This window comes from Rhinopithecus roxellana, chromosome 1 (assembly GCF_007565055.1).
Source record: "Rhinopithecus roxellana isolate Shanxi Qingling chromosome 1, ASM756505v1, whole genome shotgun sequence".
NCBI classification, from domain to species: domain Eukaryota; kingdom Metazoa; phylum Chordata; class Mammalia; order Primates; family Cercopithecidae; genus Rhinopithecus; species Rhinopithecus roxellana.
The window spans coordinates 165,251,738-165,269,336 of record NC_044549.1 but is presented as its reverse complement, the minus strand read 5'-3'; positions in this window follow the sequence as shown (position 1 = coordinate 165,269,336).

Below are 17,599 nucleotides of genomic sequence, written 5' to 3'. Positions count from 1 at the left end.
TTTTATGTTATAAACCTCTGAATGGTGTATATGATTTTATTGTAATACTATAAATTCTAATACAAGAGTTAGAGGTCATTGTTTATATTGATTTCTTCTAAGCACTACTTTACTTCCTTATTTATTAGCTTAATTTTTATTTGTACATGCTTATTTTAAATAGGGGCCAAATCATAGAAGGAGGGTTCGTTACTATGAAATATAGCTGAAGAAGAAAAGTTAAATGCAATAGGTGTACAAGACATTTACAATGCGAATATTTAGTTAGTTCAAAAGGTTCCAACTTTTGGATCCTACTTAAGAATATACTCCATAGAGTTCTAGGCTTAAAGATAACAAAATTCTTAATTACATTTTATCTTTTCATCAAATTGTAGCATGCTTTTTGATCACTGGGTTACATATGCCAATCTTAGTTTTGATTTTCTTTAAAGCAACACCTCTTGAGTTCATTGTAAGAAAAAAGGAGTACCAGTCAAACTGAAAATCATAAAACACTAAGGGTTGTGGATTTTCCCAACAACTTTAATGGGGGCTATTTAAAAATCTAGCTTTCAGTGTTTCACTGCATTTCAGTCTTGCTTTGAAGCCCACATTACTCCAACCAGTTCCTGTCATTACATGAGAACCACAAAATGTAGATGGCAAAAATTACAATGTTGGGTATCCATCTTTTTTATATCCAGTGACAGAAAATGAAATACACTTTAACAATACAAAGACATGGACTGGTGGATATATACATATTTATCATTAATTCAAGACAAATTTCAAAATGAAAACACAGATGATCCATCCATCTAGGTTCTCATGCACCAGGGCTTTTAAGCAGTATTGTTAATGGATGTTAGGCACACGCACAGCCAGAAAATGGTGTTTCATTATCTTTAAAACATAATGTTTTGTAAACACATCTTTTATTATTAATTATTAAAAAGAAAGAGTTTACCATCCTTGTTAAAGCTTTTATTTATTTATTTATTTATTTTATTTTACTTTTTTGAGACGGAGTCTTGCTCTGTAGCCAGGCTAGAGTGCAGTGGCATGATCTCAGCTCACTGCAACATCTGCCTCCTGGGTTCAAGTGATTCCCCTGCCTCAGCCCTCTGAGTAGCTGGGACTACAGGCATGGACCCACCACCACCACTACGGGCGTGGGCCAAAAAAAATTAAAAATACATTTTTTTTTTTGTATTTTAGTAGAGATGGGGTTTCACCATGTTGACCAGGATGGTCTCAATCTCCTGACCTCATGATCCTCCTGCCTTGGCCTCCCAAAGTGAAAGTTTTTATTTTTGAGATGAGGAAACGGAGACACTGAGAGATTGAACAACCTTCCCAAGGTTGCATGATTCTTACTGAAGAAATTGACTTTTAAGTCAACAAATATGTAATTTTGTGTTTTGTTGTTTAATCGTTCATTCATTCAAAAATATTTTTTGAGTACTTGCCATAGGCCTGACACAGTAATATAGAGATTAAAAAAGAGAGAGAGAGAGATACAATCTCTTCATTCAAGAAGCTAATAGTCAAGTGGCAATGACAAAAACTCAACCAAAGACCACAGAGTGCTTGGCTGAAAGTGAAGGTAGGTTGGTGAGGCAAACATGCTAAAAAATGAAGTTACAGATGGAGCTACGGGTCAGATTATAAAGCACTTTAGAAGCCATGTTAGGACTTTATGTTTCAAGTATGACAGATAGCTTGTGGGGCATTCTGAGCATGGGCATGACACGATCAGTTCTATCATGATCAGTTCTATTAGTTATATCGTGTTGCCTCTCCCAAACCATAGTTTATTCACAGCACTGAATGTTTGGTTTACTTAACACTATAGCTACAATTTCCTGCATTTTATTTTAAATACTTATGTCTACATTTTAGTCTGAAAGACATTCCAAACCATATGTTCAGCAGAAAACTCCTAACTTTGATAAAGTTGATGTTTCACAAGCAAACCAGGCAAATTTGCCACGTTTGAAAGTCAGATGTTCTATATTTTTATTTGAAGATCTAGGTTCCCCCCTCAAGATTTCTCTCTCCTATGAATCTAAGTCCTGTTTTCTTTCACTCATAATTTCCAGCGATATCTAAACAACAATAGTGACTTTTTCCAGAATAGTTTAAAACCCACTGCATTTTAAAGATGTAATTACAGCAATACTAGAAAAACAAAACCTAAAAACAACAATGAAAGCTATAGCTTATCTCCCTGGAGAGCATACATCTTGGACTTTGTGGAATGGTCCTGATTTCAAATATTTTGTCTCTATGTTCTAAAAGATATTCATACTCATTGCCTCATTATCTCCAGTTCAGAATTGATGATCACTGTACTTGTTTCATATTGCACAATAAAGTGAACTTAAATTTGTCCAAACAACATTCAACTGCTTTCATATAACTACACAGGAACTTTGGAAATATGCTTCCATCTTTCATATCTTTAATAAAGGAAAGTGTCATGGAAAAATGCAATTCTTAAGGAATGGGTTATGGCCTTTTCTTCTTTAAGTCTGCACATTTTAGCAGTCTTGGAAATAGACACTCATCTTTAGTCTTTGGGCAATTAACAAGTTAGTTTACCTGTAGAGCATTTTTCATTAATATTTCACTAGTAGAAATTTCCAAAAAGAAGAACAACTCATAAGAGAGAGAGCAAGAAAAAGAAAGAGGGAACAAAGGAAGAAAAGGGGTTTGGGGTGGGGGGAGAAGACAGGAAGGGAGGGAGAAAAAGAAGAAAACATTCTTCACCTACTAGCTGGAAAATATTTTATATTAATTTGAAGACTCAATACATTATAACTAACTTACTTCTATTTGATCAGCACCCAAAAGCTGCAGCATTGTTCCACTCTTATTTTTAAACATATGTTGAATGCTGTAATGTGTTCATCCTTTTATAGTTCCAACCTGTACCATTAAAATTAGTGTTATGTTACATAGATATTTAGCAACATACACAACCAATTTTAATCAGATTTTTGTTTTACAAAAAACAGAATAACAAAAACATTTATTGTGAATAATCTTGACAGAAATCAAAGATGTCTCTTTAATTTAAATCCAGCTATCGTTTCAGAGTTAACCACATAGGGAATAACTATGTCAAACGTTCTTTTTCACAAGGTAGATACTTATTCACACACAGATGTATCTAGTGAACAGCAGAACTTTGAGGGAACTCATTGAGGGGACACTAGGGTTAGCCTTCACTAGAATCTCTTCAAGGCCCCCACCCCTTTTTTTCCATTTGTAAGTGGAAAGGAGATATCACACATAACAAGTTTAGCACAAAGCCTGACACATAGTAAGCTCCTGATCTGTGTGAACTATTTGTTATAATTAAGTTGGCCCCCAAATTCTCCCCACAACCTTACTGTCCAAAGGCAGCTGCCTTTATGCACACATCAACTGTCAGGAGACCACAGTGATTGAGAGTCGGAAAGTACCCTGAGGTCTTTGAGTTCAACCTCCCACATTTCACAGATGAGGAAACTGAGCCTCAGGTGGTAGAAATATATGGCCCAGGGGAACATAGTTATGAGGTTTCCTGACTGTGTTAGTTATGTATGTTTCCTGACTGCCAGACCCATTTATTTCCTGTCATTCAAGCTGAATCCAATTCTGTCTTATACAGCGGTGATGCTCCATACCTTATACTTACTGGCGTTGTCTGGGGATTTGATTGGTCTCCAGGCTGAGGCTCTAGCCCCAGGATACAGTTTACAGGGTGGGCTTCTGGTTGGAAGACTGGCATGGAGAGTGGGAACTGGAGACTGAAGATGCGCTTTGATGCTTGGAGAGGGGAGCTAGAACTGTCGTTTAAAGCACGTATCATGTCACTCCTCTGCCAGAGTTTTTCAGTCCCTCTTATCTTACTCAAAATAAAATCCCAATCCTGGCCGGGCATGATGGCTTATGCCTGTAATCCCAGCACTATGGGAGACCTAGGCAGTCGGATCACTTGAGGTGAGGAATTCGAGACCAGCCTGGCCAACCTGGTGAAACTCAGTCTCTACTAAAACAAATCAAACAAACAAACAAACAAAAAATTAGCCGGGTGTGGTGGCACAGGCCTGTAGTCCCAGCTACTCGGGAGGCTGAAGCAGGAGAATCGCTTGAACCGGGAGGCAAAGGTTGCAGTGAGCCAAGATTGCCCACTGCACTCCAGCCTGGGCAATAGAGCGAGCCTCCATCTCAAAAAAAAAAAAAAAAAAAAAAAAAAAAGAAAGAAAGAAAAAAGAAAAAAACATCCCAAATCTTAACTGTGGCCTGCAAAGATGGGAATAATGTGGTCCCATTCACCTCTCTGATGTCTGCTTTTACCGCTCTCCACCTCCTCGCCCTACACCAGGCCTCACTGGCTTCCTTGCTGTAGTTGGAGCATACCAGGTACGTCCTGGCTACAGGTGCTTCTCTGCCTGGATGGATCACTGTCTCCTGACATCGACATGGCTTCACTTTGTTCAAGTCTCAGCACAAATGTCATCTTACTTGAGAGGCCTTCCATGACCTTCCCTATGCAAAACGGCATCCCTGCCCTGTTCCTCTCTGCCTCTCAGCCTGCTGTATTTATCTTTGTGGCATTGACCCTTAGCTGACATTTTGATGATTGTTCATTTATTTGCTTGTCTTGTGTCTCTGCACTAGAATGTGAGCTTGTGAGCTCAGGGACTTTGCTACATTTGCTGTTGTCTTCAGAGTCTAGGAGAGTGTCTGGCATAGAGTAAGTTCATTAAGCGTACATTAAATGAATGGAGGAAAGGAAGCAAGGAGGAGGGGTCTGTACGCTTGGCTAACTCTACCAAAGAATTCTGGGCTGAGATGGAAGCATCCATATGTACGACTTTAAAGAGAACAGCAGGGGATTCTCTTATGTCTTTAGGCCACCCACTGGTTTAAATGTATGTGCTTATTTTTGTCTGCCTCCCTCACTCTTTTGCAAATGTCATGAGAGTAACAACGTTGATTCTCTGTTATATCTCCAGCACTAGAACAATATCTGGTACGTATTGTTTAATAAATTCAGTGAATGAATTAATAAGTAAAGTTTTTAAAAGGGGGAAGGATAAAGAATATAATCTGGATATAAAATATCTAAAATAAGTTTTGAAAATGAACCAGGCCTCCTATCTCCTAATAAGCTCTTTACATAATTTGGCCTCTGCAAAACTTAAAAAATGCTTAAGAAACTGAATTCTTAAAAGTATATATTTTATATATATATACACACACACACACACATATATTTTTGCTATCTGTGTACCCTGTTTGCTATCAGTGAACCCTGTTTGGATGACAATTCTCTAACATTCTCCCATCTACTCGAGAAATATATTTTGAGAATCAACTATGGGTTGGGCACTGTGTTAGATGCTACAAATATAATTGTGAGAGAAAGAGACATGATTCTTGCCTTATTACACTCATAATCTTGTAATGAAAGAGATATTAAACAAATAAACACATTAATGGCTTACTATCTCATTGTTGATTGCATAAGTGTTCCGAGGAAAGAGAACAAAGTGCAATAAGAGAAAATAACGGATTTATGTGAAACACATTCCAACAAATTCAATCCATGGCTGTCCCTCCCAAGACCCTGAAGTCATAAACTTACGTATGCCCTGTGTGTCTAAGGCGTGGTTCTAGTACCATTTACCTGAATGGAGCTCTTTACTGGGATATCAGGCTCTAAAGAGTCACCACGGGGTTCTGTTAATTTGATAAGAGATATTTATCTGAAACCTCCCAGTGCTGCCTGAAACCTGTGAGATTTCATAGACACAACATTTACTTTCTCTCTTGATATCAGCCAAAATCTCTCAACAAAAACAATAGCAATAATTATAGAAAGCCCTTCTCTATCCCTTACTCTGCAGAGGGCAGTGTTCTCAGGTTTTTACATCTATTAATTCATTTATTAAGTAGCTACTATTATTATCCCCATTTCACAGGTGAAGCATCAGGCACCAGGAGGTGAGGTGATTTGTCAAGGTTATACAGCTGTTAGGAGCAGCTGGGTCCTTCCATTGTTTCGCAGTTAATCATCTTTTGTAGTTCAACAACTCTGGGGGTTCTGGAGATTTTGTAGGGAAAGTACAGAAGTGCTCTTTTGTGTTTTATCATAAACTCAAATTCCGAACAAGTTGTCATGGCCCAACAAGTAGATAAAGATCTTTCCATTTGTATTTAACAAAAGGATGAAGGCTTTTGCTGGAAATGTTAGTTTGCTGCCTCCCATTTCTAAATTCAACACTGAAATATAAACTGTGAAATATAATTTCTATTCTCCCATCTTCCTGGTTGCTTGTGAAGTATGTGGGAGCACATGTGGCTAACAAATTTCCCCACCACTGCACTGCCACGCTGAAGCCATTCGTTGACCCCATCGGGCCCTCAGATGTCCCACAAGCAGGAAAAGCACTAAGTGAAGCAATGTTCTAGTCAGTGTGACAATTTTCAAAGAGAAAATCTGCCTTGTGTTTCCCTCCCGCCCTCCGCCCCCCACGATCAAATAGGAGGCAGTATATCTGTCAAGCTAGTTTTTTTTTGTTTTGGTCAGTACATTAAAAAAATCCCGCTATCTTTGAGAAAAATTGGATGTGTGATTCTGTATCAGTGGTCCTCAACCACAGGTGATTTTTGCCCCAAAGGGACACCGGGCAATGTCTCGAGACATTTTTGACAGTCACAACTTGTGGATGCTACTGGCATTTAATGGGAAAAGCCCAGGGACACTGCTAGATATCCTACAACACACACAAAAATCCCCCTTCACTTTTCATCCCAAAGAATCATCTGGCCCCAAATGTCAGTGATGATGAGGTTGAGAAATAATATGACGAGTTTCGTCTATAATAATGTACTTGTTCTTATGTTCTAAAATGAAATAAAATAAAAATGTATTTTTTGAGCATCTCTCATGTGCAGAGTCCAGTGATAGGTCCTGGGATAAACTCTTGATCTAAAAGATCAAAAGAGAGAAAAAACATAAAAAGCACATGGTAGACTTCTGCTTCTGGGAAAATGGAATAGATATACTTTTCCCCATTCCTTCCTCCAAGTACAACGAAAAACTCTGGAAATTACATGTAAAATAAACATGAAGGACTTGAAAAATGTTAAAGAAGAAGGCAGACTGGCTAGGGAACTTGAGATTCAAGGAACAACATGGTGGTGAGTTCCCTGGATTTATTTTTCTTCATATATCCCAGACTTGGTGTGAAAAACATCCGGGAAGCCAGAAATGTTGATAGACACAGAGGGGGAAAAAGCCAAAGAATCAGGAAAGAGGCAGCCTAGCAAGACAGAAAACATTCAGACAATACTTTCTCTAACTCCAGGCAAACACTACAGAAAAGACTACATAGAGCTAGCCCTGCCCACCCCATGCCAGCAAATACCAAGTGGGGACCTTAGATTTCTACCATCAAGGCTGAAATGAGGTGCCCTTGCATCTTCGCAGGGGTAGTCAGAGAAGGCCAAGTAGAGAGCCGGGACTTCCACCCCTACCAGTCAGTGACAAGGCCCCCTCCTGTCACAGTGTCTGTGGAGATCATATCAGGAGTCTATACTTCCACTCTACCTTGCAATAATAAGGTACCTCTCCGTCTCCTCATCAGAGTGGTGCCAGAGAAAGCTTCACGTTGAGTCGGTACTTTCACCATTGCCCAGAAATAGCAAGGTCACTGCCAGTGTGGTGTTAGTGAAGACAATATGAAAGCTAGAACGTTGACCCATGTCCAGCAATAAAAAGGAACATCTCTCTTAGTGTTAATATAAATGTTTTAGGAAAGAAAATAGAAGAACATTTCAACAGTTAGTACAGGCAGAGTTTTTAGACTTAACACAAAAAGCATGAGCTATAAATGAAAAAATTAATACACTGCCCTTCATCAAAAGTTAAAACTTTTAAAGTATGCATTTGGGAAAAATATATACCTTAGAGACTATATCTAATTATTCAATCAAGTCATTGTTGAATGAATATGTGAATATGTGCAAAGTATCACAAACCTGCTGTATGTGATATAATTCAGTTCAGTGTTCATCGAACATCTACTGTTGGAATACACCGTGTTGTGTCCTGAAGCACTGGATTTTAGAGAAGGTAATGGAATGTGCAAAGTGCAGGGTAAGGAAAATCAAACACAAGGCAGCCTTTTAGATAATAAAATATCACCCTCTGGAAAATGAACTGGGGCAGCTCCTTCAGAACCAAGCATTCTAAAACTTTGGCATTTTTGATGGGCAAGCATGTCTCAGTCATTTCTGTCAGTTCTTGATTCTATAAATGAATTATAATGTTTTCAGTCAATATTGGCAGAGGCTTGGCAGGGATGCAAATTATTTTCCTACTATGTTCTCAGCTGACATCACTTGTGAATCCCAGCACTCTGTAGCACTGTGCCTAGACATGGCCTCTGAGTTCATCTCAACCACATGCTCTAGGCAGTGCTTACCAACTGATCAGAGTTGATCCTTCAGGAACATGTGTCACAAACTCTGGGTCTGGAAGGTGACCTTGATAAATCATTTCTCCTGCCATTTCTGCAAGGTGAATCTCTCAGTAACCTTTTTATGTGGATACTGGCCTCTCAGGGTTCTGGAGTTTGGTAGGGAGAGGAGATTGCAGGTTTAAACCTTCAACTGGGTCATCCTCCTTCACAGGACTGGCTCTCACACCGAGTATTTTTCCTAGTCCTCAATAGACACGTCAGCACTCTCCTTCCCTGCTGGTCCTGGCAGAGAGAAAGGGAGAGACAGGGACGAAGGGCTGCCATGAATTCCAGGTGTCCCTTAATGCAGTCCAGTGTGGCCACTGCAGGGCCTCTCTGCTTGCCTGCAGATATCCTTTTGAGCGTTCAATTAAAAGGGACATTTGCTGACGTCCGTAGGTGGTGCGCACGGGTCCTGGCAGTTTCAACATGTTGGCTTCGAGCATGGATGTTTATAAGATTTGGGAGACTTTTTGTATTTGTTTCAATGCAAACATTAATGTTGACAAAACCTGAGCTGTTCTGTGTTTATTTAAAGCCTCAGAAATAACAGGATCATATTCTTTAGCAACCTAAATAACATTTTGCAGAAGTTTTCCTGCGAAATGTTTTTAAAGTGACACTGAGAAAAGAAATGCATTTTCTTACTCTTTGAATCATTTTCTTACTCTTACTCTTTGAGAGACCTACTGTAAACCCTGAATTTCAGTTTCCTCATTCATAAAAGAAGGAGACTAAGATCTACTTAGAGGATTGTTGAAACAATGAAGGGAATGAGTGAATTCTTTTATAACTTTGGAGCAGGAGAAGGCCTTTTAACAATTACTTAAAATCCAGGGGCCATAAAAGAGAAAATTGATACATTTAAATATTACTCAAAATTCAGAGGACATAAAGAAAAATGGAACCATTTAAATATATTTTAAAGATATGCAAATCAAATATGAAAGAAAAATTGAAAATAGCTGTGTCTTAGCACAAAGAGCTCATCTCTGTCATATATAAAGAGCTCCAAGAAATTGAGAAGAAAAAGGCCAAAAAGTTCATCAATAGAGAGTTTATAGAAAAAAATACAAAGAGCCTATGTGTGTATATATATATATATATACACACATAGGCATATATATATATATAGGCTCTATTTCACTCATCAGAGACAAAGCACAGTGAAATTACACTGAATAACATTTCTGACCTATCAGATTGGCAAAAATCCAAAAGTTTAACACACTCTGTTGGCAAGGTTGCAGAGAAATGGGCACTCTGATACATTGCTGGTAGGAGTGCAAAATGGTACAACCCCTGCAGAGGGCAATTTGGCAATCTTTATCAAAATTACAAATGCATTTACCCTTTGACCCAGCAATTCCACTTTTGGGAATGTATCCTACAGATTATATGTATATACATGAAAATAAATACATATTAATATGATCCTTAATTAATAGCAAAAGATAAACAATTCAACTGCTCATTAACATGGTACTGATGAAATAAGCCATGATGTACGCACACCACAAAATATTATGCTGCTATAAAGCAAAGAATGATGGTGCTTTCTGTATGCTGGCGTGGAAAAATCTCTAGCATGTATGCTGAAAACAGGAGCAGACACTATATATTATGGGTTACCTTTTATGTAAGAAAGATGAGAAGTTGGTGGGAGAGAATATATTTGCATTTGCTATATTTTCAGAAAGAAATATTTTTAATACTCAAAACAAGATAATAGAAATAGTATTCCTTACAGGACACAGAGCTGGAAATAAAATGGATGAGAATAGTGGGAACAATACTGTTTAATATCTCTCTTTTTATATTATTTTGACTTTTAGCCATGTGAATTTGTTACCTTTTAAAAAATAAAAATTGAGGAAAAGAAAGAATTAAGTGAGTTTGTGAACGTAAAATACTTAGCCAATGTTCCAGGCCCATCTATGTATAAATGTTGATCGTTTATATAAATTGAAAATGTATCCCCAGGTTATTTAATTGGTCTCTGAAGAGTTCTATGGCTCTTTCACATAGTGTGACCTTCAGACTACTGGCATCAGAATGAATCTTCATTTTTAATATGTACCCCAGAAAATCTTCATTTATAATATGTATCCCATATCAATACTTGGGTCCACCTCAATGCTTGCATGCATAATCAGAATCTCTAGCACTAAGACCTAGGAATATAGATTTTTTAAGTCTCTTCCAGTGATTCTTATGAGCCTCACAGTTTGAGAACTACTATGGTCTATCTCAGGTATACTGTAGAGGGTTTTGGAGGTAGCAAGCACGTAGAAGGCCATTTAGGCCATGATTTTGATACCATAGCTAATCTGCTGAGTTCAAAATATACCTCTCTAGCCTTGTGCTCTAAACCTGCATATACAATTTCCTGTTGGTATGGTCACTTGACTGTGTAATAGAGATCTCAAATATAACACATCTAAAATCGAACTTAAACTAACTGGGTTGGAATCGATCGCCTGTTTACCCATTTATTCTCTTACATGTTCTTTGTGTGGTCTTCTCCATCTCAGTCAATAACATCATAAACCATCCAGTTGCTCAAGCTAAAAGTTTAAACACCATTTTTTGTTTTTCCATCTATCCTCTTCCTACATCAAATCCATCAGGAAGCCCTCTCCTCTGCAGGATTTGTACCATTGTGTAATATGCATGAGAGTGAGCATTTCTCTACTGCTTTCTCAACAGAAATTGAAATTGAGTTTTAAAATTAATTAATTAATTTATTTATTTATTTTTATTTTTTTTCCTGTGGTCTATTCAGTTGTGCAAGATAATGAAGTTCTGGAGATCTAATACACAACAATGTGACAGGAGTTAATATTGTTCTATATACTTGAAATTTGCTAAGAAGGTAGATCTTAAGTATTCTCAACACACATACATGAAAGGTATAACTATGTGAAGCGGAAGATGTGTTAATTAGCTTGATAGTGGTGAATATTTCACAACGAACACAGGTATCAATTCATCCAGTTGTATAGCTTAAATATGTACAATTTTTAACTGTCAACTGTATCTCAATAACTTTGGGGAAAATTTGTGAAAAGCAACAAGTATTTGAATATTTGGTAAAGCCTTTTCCTCCTTAGAGAGCCCTGCCCATAGCAAACTGCTAAAAGGTGCCCCCAACACACCAACCTCTGCTTCTCTCTATCCCTACTACCCTGCCCTTGTGCAACCTCTGTCCTCACTCACCTGGATGTTAAAGTGTCAGTGGCCTCCCTGTTCTTCTGCTTCCATTCTTGCCTTTCTTACACTTTGTTCTTCACCAAATTATCTACTTCAAATGTAAGTCCACTCATGTCACTTTCCTGCCTACAACAGCTTCCCATTTCACTCAGGAGAAGACCCCGAGTTTTCTTCATTTTGACCTACAAAGCCTGGGTGATTTGCCCCTTACTACCATTTCTATTTCATTCTGTGGCATTCTTCTTGCTCTTTGTGTTCCAGTCACACAGATCCTCTTTCTTTCTTTTGGGTGTGCACGATGCTCACCCTCTCTTCAGGGCCTTTGTGTTTGCTGGACCTTCTGTGTGGAATGTTCTTTCTACTGAGCCTCCCTGCGCTTATTTCTTTGTGTCACTCAGGACTCAGCTGAAGTCTCCTCTCTTCAGAGGGCCCTTCCCTGACCACACCAACCCATAGTGCCCCTCTACCACCGCCCCATCCCTGGAGGTCACACTATCATTTCTCCCTGTTTTGTTTTCTTTATAGCACTTGTCATTATCTAATATTGTTTTCTGTATTTGTTTACCTCTTCATTGCCTTAATCACTCTCCAGGAATGTCAGCTCCATGAGAGCTGGGACTCTGCCTACTTTGTTCACTAACTTGTCTCCAGACCTGAAGTTGGGTGTGGCACATTAGTAAGTGCTCAATAAATATTTGCTAAGGAAATCAGTGACCTGCTTCTTATGACTCATGGCATCGCCTCCACTTCCTCTTCTTCAGACCAACTCAGACTCATAGTCTTGGCTTCAGCTGCCGTCGTTTATACCCGTTGCTTCACTACTTTTTTTCAACTTCATTGATGTATAATTGCCAGTTAAAAATTGTATATATTTAAATTATACAACTGGATGAATTGATATGTGTATACGTTGTCAAATATTCACCACAATCAAGCTAATTAACGTATCCATCACCTCACGTAGTTACATTGGGGTGTGTGTGTGTGTGTGTGTGTGTGTGTTGAGACCACTTAATATCTACCTTCTTAGTAAATTTCAAATATACAGTACAATATTGTTAACTATTGTGTCACATTGTTGTACATTACATCTCCAGAGCTTTATTATCTTGCATAACTGAAACTTTGTACCTCTTGACCATCGATATTGTTTGGCTCTGTGTCCCCACCCACATCTTATCTTGAATTATACTTCCATAATGCCCACATGTTGTGAGAGGGACCTGGTGGGAGATAATTTGAATCATGGGGTTGGTTTCCCCCTTTACTGTTCTCGTCGTAGTGAATAAGTCTCATGAGATCTGATGGGTTTATCAGGGGTTTCCGCTTTTGCATCTTTCTCATTCTCTCTTGCAGCTGCCATGTAAGAAGTACTTTTCACCTCTTGCTACGATTCTGAGGCCTCCCTAGCTATGTGGAGCTGTAAGTCCAATTAAACCTCTTTTTCTTCCCAGTCTTGGGTATGTCTTTATCAGCACCATGAAAACAGACTAATCCAGTAAATTGGTACCAGTAGAGTGGAGCACTGCTGAAAAGATACCCCAAAATGTGGAAGCAACTTTCGAACTGGGTAACAAGCAGAGGTTGGAACAGTTTGGAAGGCTCAGAAGAAGACAGGAAAATATGGGAAAGTCTGGAACTTTCTAGAGACTTGTTGAATGGCTTTGCCCAAAATGCTGATAGCGATATGGACAATAAGGTACAGGCTGAGGTGGTCTCAGATGGAGATGAGGAACTTGTTGGGGACTGGAGCAAAGATGACTCGTTATGCTTTACTAGAATGACTGGTGGCATTTTGCCCCTGCCCTAGAGATTTGTGGAACTTTGAACTTGAGAGAGGTGATTTAGGGTATCTGGTGGAAAAAATTTCTAAACAACAAAGCATTCAAGAGGTGACTTAGGTTCTGTTAAAAGCATTCAGTTTTATAAGGGCAGCATAGCCTAAAATTTAGAAAATTTGCAGTCTGACAATGTGATAAAAAAGAAAACCACACTTTTTGAGGAGAAATTCAAGCCAGCTGCAGAAATTTACATAAGTAATGAGAAGCTGAATGTTAATCCCAAGACAATGGGGAAAATGTCTCCAGGGCATGTCAGAGGTCTTCATGGAAGCCCCTCCCATTAAAGGCTTGGAAGCCTAGGAGAAAATGGTTTTGTGAGCCGAGCCCAGGGTACTCGTGCTGTGTGCAGTCTAGGGACTTGGTGCCCTGCATTCTAGCTGTGACTAAAAGGGGCCAAGGTACAGCTCAGGATGTTGCTTCAGAGGGTGCTTCAAGCCCCAAGCCTTGGCAGCTTCCACATAGTGTTGAGCTTGTGGGTGCACAGAAGTCAAGAATTGAGGTTTGGAAACCTCTGCCTAGATTTCTGAAAATGTATGGAAATGCCTGGATGTCCAGGCAAAAGTTTGCTGCAGGAGCAGGGCCCTCATGGAGAACCTCTGCTAGGGCAGTGCAGAAGGGAAATGTGGGGTTGAAGCCCCCACACAGAATTGCTACTGGGACACTGCCTAATGGAACTGTGAAAAGAGAGTCACTGTTCTCCAGACCCCAGTATGGTAGATCCACCAACAGCTTGCACCTTAAGCCTGGAAAAGCCGCAGACACTCAACACTAACCTGTGAAAGTAGTCAGGAGCGGGGCTATACTCTGCAAAGCCACAGAGGCAGAGCTGCTCAAGACCATGGGAACTCACTTCTTGCATCAGTGTGACCTGGATGTGAGACCTGGAGTCAAAGGAGATCATTTTGGAACTTTGCTTTTTGAGATGGAGTCTCACCCTGTTGCCCAGGCTGGAGTGCAATGATGCAATCTCAGCTCACTATAACCTTCATCTCCTGGGTTCGGGCAATTCTCCTGCCTCAGCCTCCTGAAGAGCCAGGATTACAGATGAGTAACACCATGCCCAGCTAATTTTTTTGTATCTTTAGTAGAGACGGGGTTTCACCATGTTGGCCAGGCTGGTGTCGAGCTCCTGACCTCGTGATCTGCCCACCTCGGACTTCCAAAGTGCTGGGACTACAGGCATGAACCAATGCACCCAGCCTATTTTGAAGCTTTAAAATTTGACTGTCCCACGGGAGTTTGGACTTGCATGGGCTCTGTAACCCTCTTTGTTTTGGCCAATTTCTCCCCTTTGGAATGGCTGTATTTACCCAATACCTGTACCCCCATTGTATCTAGGAAGTAACTGGCTTGCTTTTGATTTTTTGGGCTCATGAGTGGAAGGGACTTCCTTGTTTCAGATGAGACTTTGGATTATGGACATTTGGGTTAATGCTGAAATGAGTTAAAACTTTGGGGGACTGTTGAAAAGGCATGATTGGTTTTGAAATCTGAGGTAATGAGATTTGGAGGGGTTGGAGCAGAATAATATGGTTTGACTCTGTGTCCCTACCCAAATCTCATGTTGAATTGTACTTCCATAATTTTGATGTGTTGTGGGAGGGACCTGGTGGGAGATAATTTGAATTATGGAGGCGGTTTCCCCCATACTGTTCTTGTGGTAGTGAATAAGTCTTAAGAGATCTGATGGTTTTATCAAGGGTGTTCATTTTTGCATCCTTTGTATTTTTCTCTTGCCACTGCCATGTAAGAAGTGCCTTTCACCTCCTGCCTTGATTTGGAGGCCTCCCTAGCCATGTGGAACTGTTAAGTCTAATTAAATCTCTTTTTCTTCCTAGTCTCGGGTATGTTTTTATTAGCAGTGTAAAAAATGGGCTAATACAACCATCGTCTTCCCGTGTCCCCTCCTCTTTCTCCTTGGTAAACACCATGGAGTTTGAGATTTTTAGATTATGTAAGTAAGGTAATGCAGTATTTGATTTTCTGTGACTGGCTTATTTCACTTAGCATACTGTTCTACACATTCACCATGTTGTCCTAAATGGCAGGATTTCTTTTTTTTTTTTTTTAAGGCTGGATAATATTCCATTACACACACACACACACACACACACACACACAGTCCATTATGTAAATACATATAATCCATTATATATATGTTATATATGTATTTCTGTAAATATTTGTGTGTATCTGTGTGTGTATATCTATCTATATATGAATATATATATTATATATATATATATATATATTATATATATATCTGTCATGAACACTTAGGTTGATTCCATAGCTTGTCTATTGTGAATAATGCTGAAATGAACATGGGAATGCACTCATTTCTTTGGAATATTGATATGATTTCCTTTGCATATATACCCACAAGTGGAATTGCTAGATTATAAGGTAGTTCTATTTTTTTTTTTTTTTTTTTGGTGGAACTTATATACTGTTTTCCATAATGACTACAGCAATTTACATTCCCATCGATAGTATACTAGGGTTCTCTGTTCTTCACATCCTCCCCAACACTTACTATCTTTCATCTATCTGATAATGGCCATTCTAACAGGTGAAATGATATCTCATTGTGTAGTTCACGTTTGTCTGATGATTATTGAAGTATCTTTTTGTACATCTAGTGACCATTTGAATGTCTTCTTTTGAGAAATGTTTATTCAGGTTCTTTACTCATTTTTAAATTGAGTTATTTGGGATTTGGGTTTTTTGTTTTGTTTTGTTTTTCTATTGAGCTATTTCTATTGTTTTCTATTGAGCTACATGAGTTTCCTATATTTTGGATATTAATTTCTAATCAGATATATGGTTTGAAAAATATTTTCTCCATGTCTTTTTATCCTGTTGTTTCCTTTGCTGTTCAGAAACCTTTTAGTCAGATATAAGTCCTCTTGTCTTTTTTGCTTTTGTTGCCTGTGCTTTTGGTGTGATATCCAATGCCAAAAAGCTTTTCCCCTATTTTTCTAGAGTTTTACAGTTTCAGGTCTTACATTTAAGTCTTTAATCCATTTTGAGTTCATTTCTGTATATGGTGTGAGATAAGGGTCCATTTTCATTTTTTCTGCCTGTAAACATTCAGTTTTCCCAACACCATTCATCAAAAAGGCTACCCTTTCCTCATTTTGTGTTCTTGGCACACTTGTCAAAGATCAGTTCAACATGGGATATGTAGATTTATTTTGGGGCTCTCTATTCTGTCTTTATGTCTACACATCTACTACTTAAAAAGGAAGCCAGGAAAGCAATCCTATTTATAATGACTAAAAAAGGAACAAAATACTTTACCACTTGTTATAAGTAAGTTCCTGAGATATTTCTGATGAATCTGGTTCATCCTCATCTTTTCTCTCCTGCCATAACTGCTGTCTTCATTCATGTTCCTGCACCTGATCCAGTCATATGAGGTTTGTGTGTGTTTGGGTCAGGATAGAAGAAGAGTCACGTGGTTTTCAAATGAGCTGTGAAGGGGCCGCTGCACTTAAAATGATAAATCTATAACATTAGATATAGAGGGACTAGAATAAGTATGGGAGGAGAGGACCAGCCCGAGATAGAAAAGGGGACATAAAAGGGAGATTGAAGACAAATTTTGCCTACTGCACATTCTTTCTTTCTTTTTCTTTTCTTTTCTCTTTTTTCTTTTCTTTTCTTTTCTTTTTTTTTCCTCTTCTCTTCTCTTCTCTTCTTTCTCTTCTCTGTTTCTTTCCAGTTTCACCCTTGTCACCCAGGCTAGAGTGCAATGGCATGGTCTTGGCTCACTAAAACCTCCACCTCTGGGGTTCAAGTGATTCTCCCACCTCAGCCTCCCAAGTAGCTGGGATTACAGGCAAGCACCACTGTGCCTGGCTACTTTTTTGTATTTTTAATACAGACGAGGTTTCACCATGTTGCCCAGGCTGGTCTCAAACTCTTGGTGTCAGGTGATCCCGCCTACCTCAGCCTCCCAAAGTGCTGGGATTACAGGTGTGAGCCACTGTGCCCAGCCCTACTTCACATTCCTTAATAGCTTTGTATTGGAACCTT